Source organism: Rousettus aegyptiacus, unplaced genomic scaffold (genome assembly GCF_014176215.1).
Source record: "Rousettus aegyptiacus isolate mRouAeg1 unplaced genomic scaffold, mRouAeg1.p scaffold_m13_p_12, whole genome shotgun sequence".
Classification (NCBI taxonomy): Eukaryota; Metazoa; Chordata; class Mammalia; order Chiroptera; family Pteropodidae; genus Rousettus; species Rousettus aegyptiacus.
Window position 1 is genome coordinate 4,538,727 of NW_023416287.1, and position 12,995 is coordinate 4,551,721.

Sequence of the window (12,995 nt, forward strand, 5' to 3'; positions counted from 1 at the left end):
CAGCGGATAAGAATTACGGACACTCAAGTACCATGGGCAGCATCTCCACTCCGAAAAAGGGCTGAAAGAGCCCCAGATAGAACCAGGGAGACTCTCTCTCTCTCTCTCTCTCTCTCTCTCTCTCTCTCTCTCTCTCACACACACACACACACACGTGCGTGCACACGTGGACGTTGCTCACTCCCACTTCCTTCTCTGTCACAGGCAGAACCTCGCACACCGGGGTGACGGCCACACTGCCGCACGGGGTCTCCCACAGAGGCGCCAACGCGATTTTACTCCTCCACCGTTCCCGCCCATCGCACAAATGAAGGCCCGCAGACCACACATCTAAGTATTTTACAGTGACAAATTCAGCTGACGCCGTATTAAATAAAATGTATTCTATCTTCATATTCTGGCATAATGACAAATTTTTAAAATATACAAATTTAAAGCTTTTATATGGCTGAAAGTTGACCCACTATCTCAAAGTACTAAATTTAATTTTTATTGTAGATGTTGTCTGTGTTTGCTATTTGTACAAGTAATGAAATACGTATATTTATAACATGCAATATATTTTTCTTGTCTTTGTATAAGCAAAATCAGAAATTACATCGTTATAATCGAGATTTTTACAAAATTTGTGCTCTATTGACATTGATGGGCTAAAGGATTAAAAAATAACAATGCGAAGTAAAACATAGTAAGTAAATTATAAAATTAAATTAAATTAAATTAATTTTATATTTTAAGAAGTTATTTGGTTTAAATCATTAAAACAATCTCTTAAAATTAAAAGATTAAATCCAAATTAAAATATCTGAATGTCAACATTTTAATCCAAATTTACATAAAACCGAACAAGTATGGCAAGCGTGCTGCTATTACTACTGATTTTTTCCCAAGCGCGATAGGAAGCTGTTCAGAAATTCACTAAGAAAAATTCGTAAAAAGAGATGCTCATTAAGTCAAATCTGGATGAAATTCCTGAATTTTAAAATTAATAACAGTAAGAAGAACTCTGGGAAAACAAATAGCAAACTTACAAAGTCTTTATTTCACCGTGTCGGAATTGAAAGTAATATATATTCTTTGTACCTTTCTGTCTTTTCCAAATTCCCCACAAAGTGCACACACTGTCTTTTAATGAGTGAAAAAATAAACGCTTTCCTTTGTGAAATTGCACCCGCTCACATCTATTAGCCACTTGCACCCAGGTTTTCCCTTAACTGTTCCGCCACTATATTAGAGCTATTTGTTAACAACATTTCATTGTGAAAAGAACACATGAATAGGCATTTAATTGCATAAGGGATTTGTACTGAGACCATTTTAATAAATCAAGCTTGGAACATCTGCAAATATTTGTACCTAAACTACGTGTTTGAAGGAACAACAACCCAAAAAGCACAAAAGCTCCGAATCGAAATGAAGATGGAATATTTCAGCACAGACCTGCTGCCAAGACCGCAGTAGAAAACCACTGCTGTTTTATACACGACTCTTATTTGTTTAATGAAGTTCAGTTATCTTGATACAAAATAGCAAAGCTTTCTGAAAAGAAAAAAACAAAGTTTTCTGTAATACATACTCAATGAGGAAATAACATAAATGAAGGAGAATAATGCCAAATGAAATTTTCTTTGGCTTTCTTATTCCAAGAACGATTTGGTTTTTCTTTCAGAACAAAAGCATGTTGCCACCATTCTCAACACAAGCTGGCACACCCAAAGATCACCGCCAGGCGATGACATCTACTACCTATAATTGATAGGACCCCTGACTCACGGAAAACTATCTGAAATGTAGGTGCAAGTATCACTAGTTCTGCGTCTATCGGCATGTTTGTGCTATGTGAAACACATGATGCTTAGCCAATTTTTAGTATTTCTGTCTCTAGTTCTGTTTCTTGGACATTTATTGCATGAACTATAAGAAATAACTTGTGGTGAAAAAAGTATGGTGATTTGCTTGCTCAACATCAGCTAATGGTGTCCTTACTTCCATAGACTTGACAATATTAGTTGGTGGTGTCAACACAGCAAGGTATAGAAATCGGTATCACTCCTCAGAAAGTTAAACAAAGAGTTACCCTATGACCTGGCAATTCCACTCGTAGGTATATAGCCAAGAGAATTGAAACTGTATGTCCATACTCACATACCTAAACTTCTACACAAGTGTTCCCAGCAACATTATTCATCACAGACCCAAAGTAGAAATAACCCAAATGTCCATTAACGGGTAACACGGTGAGATTGAGGAGGAGCTGCGATGACACCGTTCGAGCTGCTGGATCTAGCTGCGCCTGCAGCAAACACTACATCCAAACCTTTAAGTTATAAGAACTGATGAATTCCCTATCTTTGATTAGAACAATCTGAAATACTTCTCTGGCATTGACAACTAAGACTTCTGAATGGCATAAGGAATTACTGGAGCAAGGATCCAGATAGAGAGGGAGACGAGCAAAACCCCAGTCCATTGGTTAGATCAGGAAAACCAGTTGCCAGAGCAAATTCAAGGTCATGTTCTTTTTCCAAGGGTTAATGGCCTGAGACTGGGAACTGCATAACAGGGCAGGTGGCCAATCCTAGACACAAAGAGAACCAACTGGAATTATTTGGCTTCTGCTCACGTGAACATCTGGTGATCATCAGAACAGTCTGACTCCTCTTCCCAAATGGGTAAATTGCTGGGTCATGATCTCCATCTACCTTGTGTTGAGGAAGGTTGGAGTGACCGCCTTCAGAGGAAACCAAGTCTTCCTCTCTTTAGTACGACTTATGGGTAATTACACAGCGTAGGGGGAATCCCACAAATTTTAAACAAACTCTTCTTAGCGAAAGGTTTTCTGAAGAGTTGGAAATTAGTATGTGTTTATCTATACCGAGAGAAGTGAACTTACTAACCATCATAATTTACTTCTCTTGATCTAACGATACCTGCTCAGAATGACACATCCAAAATTAAACCCAGGTTGACAATACCGATTCCAGATGCCTGGGGAAAGCTATTCAAAAGAATCAATTGCTCAGCCTCCCTGCATAACCAGGAAAAAACGCCTGCTCATAACTGAAATGGCAACTGACCATTGCTACGTATCACTTTCTCTTTTTCAACGGCATGATGAACAAGTGATTAGCCACTGCTTTAACCATCGACCTGACATTGTTTAGGCTGTTGGTCCACCGGTGTCACTCTGATAACAGTTAATCAGACTTTATTTTGTACACACCAGGCTTCCATTTGCAACAGTGGTGCTGTAATTATGCCGTGGCTTAGATCATTATCGGCTAGAGTCTCCGCTGCCTGAAATGTTGATATAATGCGGTCACTGTGTGAAGGTCTGTTTTGCTTTTGCATACTGCCCCTCGTTCATTTCATATTACAAATTAATGCTGGAGTCAAATTCAATTAATTTCTGAAGCAGGGATGGATGTTCATTATCATTCATAAGTTAAATGATACCTACGATAGCTCAATGTGAATATGCTTTTTCATATGGGGGGGTCTGAGTCTTTTTTAACTTGATTCCTTTTATTTAAAAATCGAGTCTACACGCCTCACATAGTTACTTATGCTTTTTTTTTTCAAGAGATTCGTATCCTATTCAAGCTCCTATCAAAATAATTTCCGCTCACAGAAAATGTAGAGGTTTTTTTTTTCTATCTCATAAGCAATTTCTTAAGTTTCTGAGACTAATCAAATGAAATTAAAAATAAAGGTGAACTAGTGCTCATTAATTCATTCGACAAATATTTGTTAAGCAAGTCGAGTGTGCTAGGCATTGTGCTACAGGCTGAGAAGAGAAATTAGAAAAACGAAGCAGACGATGTGCTTATTGAGATGATAGCAAAAGGGCCACGGGAACTTGCCGCAAAGAGAACTATTACTGCATAGATATGCCTGAGAAGCAGGAAATTTGCCCACTTTGCAGGCCTCATGAAGTCGCACCTTCCCCACGAGTAATGAGATGTGCTTTCCCCTTTTCAAACAGCGATTTTATATAATTTTGTGTGTGCAATAAATACACTACCAAATTTGATATTTTTGCCTAGAGTGTCACTTGCTAACGTTGAAGCATGATCTGTCCAGTGAAGTCTCACAATGAACATGAGGTATGTGCCTACTGTTTGCCAAGGAAATAAAAGCAGGGATTCTGTCACTGAGAAGGTGCCAGTCCTGTTTTTTTTTTTTTTAAATCTGTAGAGTGAGCACGTTTTAGAGCGAGCATTGTTCATTAAATAGAACCGTCTTTACAAATTATCAACCAATGATTCGATCGTTCTTCTTTCCATGGAGGCATTTAAGAGGGCGTCTTTGGAACTCATCTCAAAGGGTACTGCATATTTCTGAAAAATTTTCTATCGAGAGGAAGATGATAATAAGCTCTGGGTCTGACAGAAGAATGTCAGAAGGTAACGGTCCTGCTGTGTTCGTGAGGGGAATAAGCGCTTCCTGTCAAGGGAGAATGCTGACTTCCTGGGAGTCTCGTGAGGGACATTAAAAGATAAATTAAGGATATCTTAAGGGAAATGGCATTGGAAGAATCGGCGGTTTCCTTCCAGACGGTTGGTTACCAACCAGTAATATCACGCCCTACTGTCCAGCTCATCCTGAGACAATGTCAGAGCTAGAGCTTGAAGGGCCAAAGGAGATTCACATAAGATAACCTCCTCCTTCTGCCACCCGGAGCTACGACCCGGCAACGCACAGGTACCACGTCGGTCGGCTTAGCTGAGGACGTCACGCAGAGAACAAGGTGCCGCGGAACGCGGACGTCGTCCCCTCGCTGCCTTCCTTCCTGCGCGACAGCAGCCGCGTCCCCGTTCGGGGCAGTGACGCGTCGGGAGGACTGGGCGTCACATTCGCCCACCCAGCACTGACACACCCCGTTTCCTGCGCCAGAGTCTCCTCTCACGCCCACGCCCGACGTGGCTTCTGTCCTCGTGAATCAGTGAGAATGACACATCCCCAACATAGCTCGGGGACTGAGCGGGCTTCTCGGGCCTGGGGACAGAACGTGCCATCTGTCCGTGTCACCGGGACCCTGGGCGGATGGGCCAACCTGGCAACAGAGCGCTTATGATGTCACGGGAGCTCCTGGGCCCGAGCAGCTGTCCGTCCTCGGCGGCCTCTGAGGCCGTGAGGCGTGGACCACGTGCCATCCCTCACCTCACGGGGTGCGGCCGCCTGCAAACAAAGCTGATCCAGCGGAGGACAGATTCAGACGCGGGGCAGAGGGCCTGGGCTAAAGCTTCACTTGCTACACAGCTGGACTTGTCATGACTTAACAAGAATGATGGCGATCGATTAATTTTTATTCACTCTCTTTTTAAAGCCAGGTTGAAATGATTTTCTATGTGTCTGCCATTTGCAAGTGAACCCTAAACTATACACTATATATATATATATACACACACACACACACACACACACACACACACACACACATACATGTCATAGTCAAATAAAACACCATTTTAAGGCCTGATTACAGGAGCACTGCTTACGGAGTCTGGCTGCCTAGTGTTCAACGCCAAGACTGTCACTTACCATACAACCCTAAGCAACAGATTAATCCACTCTGGAACTTAGGCTCCCTATTCAGAAAACAGAGAGCCCAACCTGTGACCTCGCAGATTCTATGCATAATTTAATTAAGATGGAGAGAGAGGCGGAGCAGTGCATTTTCATCCATGTAGACAGCTCCCCCTGGAATATCTTCCGGAAGACACCATTACAAGGAGCATAGTGTGAGGAGAACCGATACCGGAAACTGCAGAACGAGCGAGCCTTAGAGATGCACAGGAGGTGGCCTGGTGCGCTCACGAACGTCTCTCTTCCTTTGCCTGCCAGGATGTCAGACCTGGAATTAATCGCGATGGTCACGACGCTGAACTACTTCACGACCCAAAAGAGAAAACCAAGGGCGTGAAAGAGACGAGAGAAGTTACAGTCACGCGGCCAACGGCCGGCAGAGGCCGACTTGGGTTTCGAGTTCCCTACTTCCTTTCAGAGTTTTCTTTCTATTATATCCCCTTAGTTTCAACCATTAGGAGGCCAATCGTGTTGCATTTAAACCCAGATCTGAACAGCTAGCTCTGTTTAGAATGCTACCAGCTGGCTTGCTTATTTCTGTACTCAAAAAAATTAGGTGGGGAAAAAAAACAAAAAAAAAAGATGTCGGACTAACCTTTCCCAGGTGAGCTGAGTGGCCGTTGCTATGCAACTACACAGGGAGGATTTGCAATGGGCAGGAGTTGAGTGGGAAGCATCTAAATGGGACTGAAAGTTGAGGTGCGAACGCATAATGAGGGGGGAGGGTAACCAAGTCCATCTCTGGTGCCTCCATTTATGACTGAGTATAAATGTTAAAGGAAATTTAGACTTTCAGAGTTTGGGAAGGAGGAACATGCTTGGCTAAAATATCTCGATAATTGTCCTGGGTTTCTATTTTTATTGAATATGTAGACACAACTCATCACGGACAAGACCTGCATTGTCTTTATGAGATTCCCACTTCTCCACTTTGAAATTCAATCCAATATTTAGACTGAAAATAGGGTCAACATATTCTCAAAGCAGTGGCTCGTATTTTTTTTTCCCCTAAAAACAGACAAACCAGAATTACACAGCTAATGAAAAAGAATGAGTCAAATCAATTTTTGTGACTCAAACGATGAAGAGACAGAACTTTAGAATTGTGAGAAATTATCTGATACACACAAGTAAATTTAGGTAGCATTGAGAAAGAGCATTTTAAAAAATCTTCATACAGATCTTGTAATAGCCAGCCACCTGCTAAATTTGTAAATACGGAATTGCCATTATTTTCTGTCATCTCCTTTTTGCGCTTCCCTTACTGTCCCGTAATTTCTCGTTCTTTCTGGCTGTTAGTTTTTCAAAGGCTACTTCCCCTTCCGTGTTCTTCCTCTGCGTTTCACTTCTCAGCTTGAAGAGCCTCACTGATTGAGCTTTTTCTCCAATATTACACCACAACATAGCTGTAGGCATGTCTGATTCCCACAAGAATGTGCTGTCATCTGGGGATCTCACAGAAAAGCAAGCAAACGACCAAGAGGCAAAAGTCTAGCTCTTGAGAAGACGGTAGCTAGTTCTCCTCTGACTCCTGGTTTTTAAATTTGCAGTGTGGGGTCATCTCTAAGTAGAATTAACAATAAGCTAGTTTCACAGCTTATGTTCTACTTAGGTTCTGCTGTATATGGGACTTGACTCTCATTCCTGAAAATATTGCAGATACCCTAAAACCTCTCCTGCTATAAAATGCCTAGTACTCTGAACAAAGTATATGTTAAAATAGGCTTTAACCATAGGGCTGTGACTCATGGCAGGGCATTGTTCAGGAGTGTCCTTCCGAGGCAGGAAGCTGTCCTGAGGGCTCCCGCCAATCTCCCGAGCCACAAGAAACATTGGTCGTGTGTTCTAGGAAGATGGGACAGTAGCCCTAGTCCCCTGAAAAGCAAGGACTTGGAGCAGAGACCCCTGTGTTGTGTAGAATCTCCAAGGGTTATAGCTTCAGATAAGTCAAAATAAAGAACCACCAACCCATCTCACTTCTCAAAGAATCGAAGACACTTGTCAGTTGAAGTTTGACTCTCTCTACAGGGACGATTTGTTTTCTCTGAAATGGGAAATCCACAGCTGGCCCTCACATGGATTTCGGGTTTGGATTCACTTTATCTGTGTGGTATAAACAGTCCAATCTCGTGAATTCTTTTAAAGTGGTTCTGGTGTAGCAGAGCCTCCCAGGGTCCCAGTGACAAGCACATCCTCACTGGGTCCTGTGTTCTCAAACCGGGTCTCACAGAAATCCCACAGATAACGTTTCAGCAAGCACGGAATAGTGCTGAATATCATAAAACATGAGGAAACAAGGTGAAATGAGGAATCAGGAGAAGTAACAAATGGAAGAAGGGGAAAAAAGATATTGGTCTACCTGCAGGCAAATCCACATCAAAGTAAAAGGTCTGCAGATAACAAGAGTAATAATGTATAATTCATAAGAAAAAGGTTACAGAACTCAAATACTACATAACAGCTTGTGCTCTGAGGAGGGGGGTGATCAGAATTGAATTCTAGACAATTTCAGAAATACAGAAAAGGGATTAATTTTATATTTAATTATGTGTTCATGTTAAACATTCAAGGATAAAACCAAAGTTTAGAGAGTGGTTAACTTCTAAACCAATAGGAAAAAAAAGGGTTAGAATAAGCAATAATAATAATAAGATGATGATGATGATGATGAAAGGAAGTAATAAAAGACATTTGAAACAGAAACATTAAAATAATAGAATGAGATTGAGAAATCAGTCTATATATATATCAGTAATCATAATATCTCTAAGCTTATCTGATTAGAAGGCAATAATTTGGAAACTGTAATAAAAAATCCAACTGTATAGTTAACATGAGATAGACTAAAACACAAAGCATAAGTTTGAAAGAATGAAATGAAAAAAGATAAAACAGAAAGTATGAACCAAGAAATTTGGTGGCAATATATCAAATTAAGTAGACCTTCAGGCAAAAAACGTTAAGATGCATTGCACCAGTACATTACAATAAAATTTTTCAATTTGTAAACATAAAAGAAGTTGAAATTTGTATGTGTCTAACAACACAGCTTCAAAATATAAAGCAAACTGAAATAGAACTACCAAAATAAATCAATACCTTTCACCTAAATTTGATCTTATGGACATATATTGAACTCTGGACCCAACAATTAAATAGTACACATTATTTTTGCAAATCCACAGAGAATATTTATAAAAGTGATAATAAAAGATATGAGAACTTGTGGGATGCAGTAAAAAAGGAATTAGAAAAAAATAGAGAGACTTACACTGCTTAAATAAGAAAAAGGATATAAATTAATAGAGAAAGCAGTTACATTAATTAAACAGATATTATAGTTATCGTAAAGAAGATCATCAGTATCTCTTTGGAACGATCAATAGCATCAGGTGATACAAATAAAGGAAGCAAGCAGGTGGTACAGCAAAATTTCATAAGCATTAAACGGGGGGCAGAAGAAAGAAGTGTTCGTTTTGTTATTTTGTATATACTTGTACGCAGGGCACACTCAATAACAAAACAAAATTTTAAATGGCGAATGCCCCCCAAATGCACACAAGGACCTACTTCTCCTTTTATTTTTGAATCAGTTATTCTCCCAGCAATACAACCCGCTTTGACAAGTACAGCTTTACATGAGAGCTAGGGCGCAGAGTAGCAGATTCAGTTCCTCTCTGTAACTTGTCTTTCAGCACCTGTGACAACTCTCTCTCTCTCTCTCTCTCTCTCTCTCTCTCTCTCTCTCTCTCTCTCTCTCTCGCTCTCTCTCTCTCGTTTTTCCCTCCTTGCTCACTCTTTTCAACTCTCCATTGCTCTTTGCTCATCTTCTACCTTCATTTTAGATTTGAGGGTTTTAGGGTCTTCTGCCCAAACCTCTTCTCATTTTTTTCTCTCTCTCTGTCATCTCATTAAGTCCCGTGAATCGAACATCATCTTTAACTGAATGGCTCTGAACATTCTCTTTCTATTTCCTGACCTCTTCTCTGATTTTCTTACATACTCCAATTACCTTCGAGAAAGAGGTAAGTTTTTCTTTTTAAGACACAATATCTAGACATGTACTTAAGTCATTTTCGAAATTCTAGGAGAAAGAAAAAAATTGCCAATGATCTGATCAAATAAAAAAAATTTAGCACTAAAAGAAGGGACGGGGAGGGGGAGGGGAAAGAAGGGAGGGAGGAAGGAGGAGGGGAGAGAGGGAGAGGAAGAGATTGAGAGATTGACGCAGACTACATTTTTATATCTTAAAAACAATATTCAGAGGTCTTTGAATAGTTTAATACAAGAAGTTTAAGCCCACAAGTTCCCTTTTCAAATATAATCGAGAAATAGTTTCTGATGCGTAAGTTCTCAGAAAGTATTATATTTCGTATCTTTTCTGGGTGGGGAAAACTCAAATAATTATTTTAGCCAGAGATAAACAAATAAAAATGCAAAAACATGGAGTCGTAAGACATGTAACCACAAAGTGAATCATGAAAAAGATTGCCTGTTATTAACAAGTTTGCAAAATCCACTGAGATGTTAAAATAATTTTTAAAAGAAAATGCATTTGAAGAAAACTATAATAATATTAATATTGTGATAATCACAGAGAAAGTATCTTAAATATTTCCTCTTTCAAGAAAACTAAGAGGGTACATTTTTTAAAACCCCTTGAGAAAATAGCAAAAGGAACTTAAGAAAGACACAGAAAGCATCTGGAGATAGAGATGGGAAAAACGAAGCAATGAGGGAAAACTTGAAAGAAGTTTACCGCGTCAGAATCTCACAGAACGTGTTCCGCTACAAGGTTTCCATCGCTTGCATAAGGATTTTAGATTCCACCAGGGCACAGCGCCTCACTAGCTCAGTTTCTTTACTGCTGAAAACCACTCATTTGAATGAACATCACAAAGTTCGTTTATTCTTCTGTTGCTGGTAACCTGGGAAATATCTGGGCTTAGGCTATTATGAATAAGGCGTCCGTAAATATTCTTGTACGGATCCTTTTGTGAACCTGTGTGTTCTCTCCAGTCCTGGGGGAATTCCTAAGAGTGACATTGCTGGCTCCCAGTTAAATGTATGTTTAATTTTATTAGAAGCTGCCAGAGCTTTCTCAAAGGGATTGACATACCCATTTTACATTCCTATCAATGATGTGCGTGAGCTCAGGATTTTCCGCATCCTCACCAACTTTTGTGTTGATGGTTTTTTCCAAAAATAGTAATTCAGTGGGTGTGCCTCTTGATGAAGAATGCACTTGACCTGTAAAGTATTTTTGTCAGAGATGAGAGAAAGAGGAATGGATGGATAGAAAGAAAGACAGAGAAAAATGTTAAACTACATCACAGGAATGCTATTAAAATTCATACTGTGGAAATTCTACAGGAGAAATAATCTTTGTTTCTTCAATAAATAAATTATAAAGTGAGAGCTGTAAGAACTAGAGAAGAGAATCTGTAAATTGGAAGGTTAACTGGCAAAGTTTTCTCCTGACACAAGTTGTGAAGTTGTGGTTTCAAGAGGATCTTCCTCATAATCATATATGTTTTGTGTGGTTTTCCATATTTCTTTTATATTTAACAAGTGAAAATAATTTTGAGAATAATCATATCTTATGTGACAATAAAAAAAATTTCAATAGATTCTCTGAACACAGTGCAGTAAATGTGTGAATGGAAAGCAAAGGGGGAAAAAAAAATCAAACCAAATGAAAAAGTTTAAAAGTTAAAAACAATTCCATGGTCAGAAGGAAAGATGAAACTGCCATAACAACCTATTAATAAAACAATTTTTATGATACTATTAGTACGCATTAATGTCTAAAGACTTTAGCAAAACCATAGTCAAAGAAAACATGATTTTAATGTATAAGTGTTTCAATAAGCTATATATAGTGAATATTTTTAAAACTCCTAAAAATGAAAAAAATTCTAGAAAAAAATAAACTTGTTTGACTCAAAAAGCATAAGAAAATTTAAATAAATCAAAAGTGAGAGAAACTAAAGTTATATGTAAGCTCATAAAAGATACTAAATTTATCTATTTTATTGCTGTTATTCATATCACATAATTAATGTATATATCCACACCAAAGAATATATAAAAATTAATAAATAAAACTTACACCAATTTATCCATTAATGAGCCTAAGAAACGGAAGTGACGGTATGTTTGAAACTATCAGTACGCTCCTCCATGAATGCTAGTTCTCAAGAGGAAATGGCTGTCCTGATTATTGCTTTTTTACTTGAAAATCATTCCTTTGCCTTTTTAAAAATTATATTAACATATTCACACATATCTCTAACAATATATAGTATAATTTTGCCATGTGTCACCTTTATATAAATGGAATTATATTCCAAGAATTTGCCTCTCCTCTCTCTCTCTCTTAGGGTAAACATAAAGTTTTTGACTTTCATCCCACATCCATTCATTTCCATTCTTCTATAATGTTCCGTTGACTAAATATGAAAAGTATATTCTATCCATTCTATTTAACCATTCTACCACTGATGGACATTTGGGTCGTTTTCAATTTTTAGCTATTATAAAATATTCTACTCCAACTACACTTTCATTTGCCTCCTTGTGAACATATGCAAGAGATTCTCTAAGTCCGTTTGTAGGAGCTGACATTTTGAAATGTACATATGCGTTCCTTTAACTTCACCAAGAAATGCCACCTTGTTTTTCAAAGTAGCTGTGGCAGTTTGCACTCCCAAGGAAAGAAATCACCACCTGGTATCATCCGACTCTCTAAGTTTTGCCAGTGTGATATATGTAACATGGTATCTCATTGTGGTTGTGATTTGCACCCATGGCTACCAAAGATTATGAGAACACATCCTGTGCTTCTCGTTCATTCCTGTTTTATTTTTTAATGCCCGTAGTGGAATGGGTTGTTTTTCTTTTTATTATTGATTTGTACAATGGGTTTATATTTCCTGGATGCTAATCCTTGTTGGTTATATTTCTTTAAAATATCTTCTCTCACGATGTGGTTTGTCTTTTCAACTTTATTACTTTTTTTTTTTTTTTTTGGTAAAAAGTCATCTTTACTATAATCCAACATTAATATTTTTCCTTACGTTTTCTCATTTTTGTCATATTTATAATTTAAAAATTCCTGTTCCAACATTATAAGATATTCTTCTAAGCTTTCTTTTTAAAATTAAAGTATTCTTTTTTATATTTCAACCATAAATCCACCTGGAATTGATTTTTCTGTCTAGTATGAGCCTGAGATTCAAGTTTATATGTTTCTATACAGGATTGACCCAGCATAATTTATGAACTAGACCATCATTGCTTCAGGGACCTGCAATGGGGGCCGTTTTCACATACGTGGTCATGTTTTGTGGCTTTCTGTTCCATTCTATTGTTTATTTTATTATGCCAAGTATAGAAATACTTAC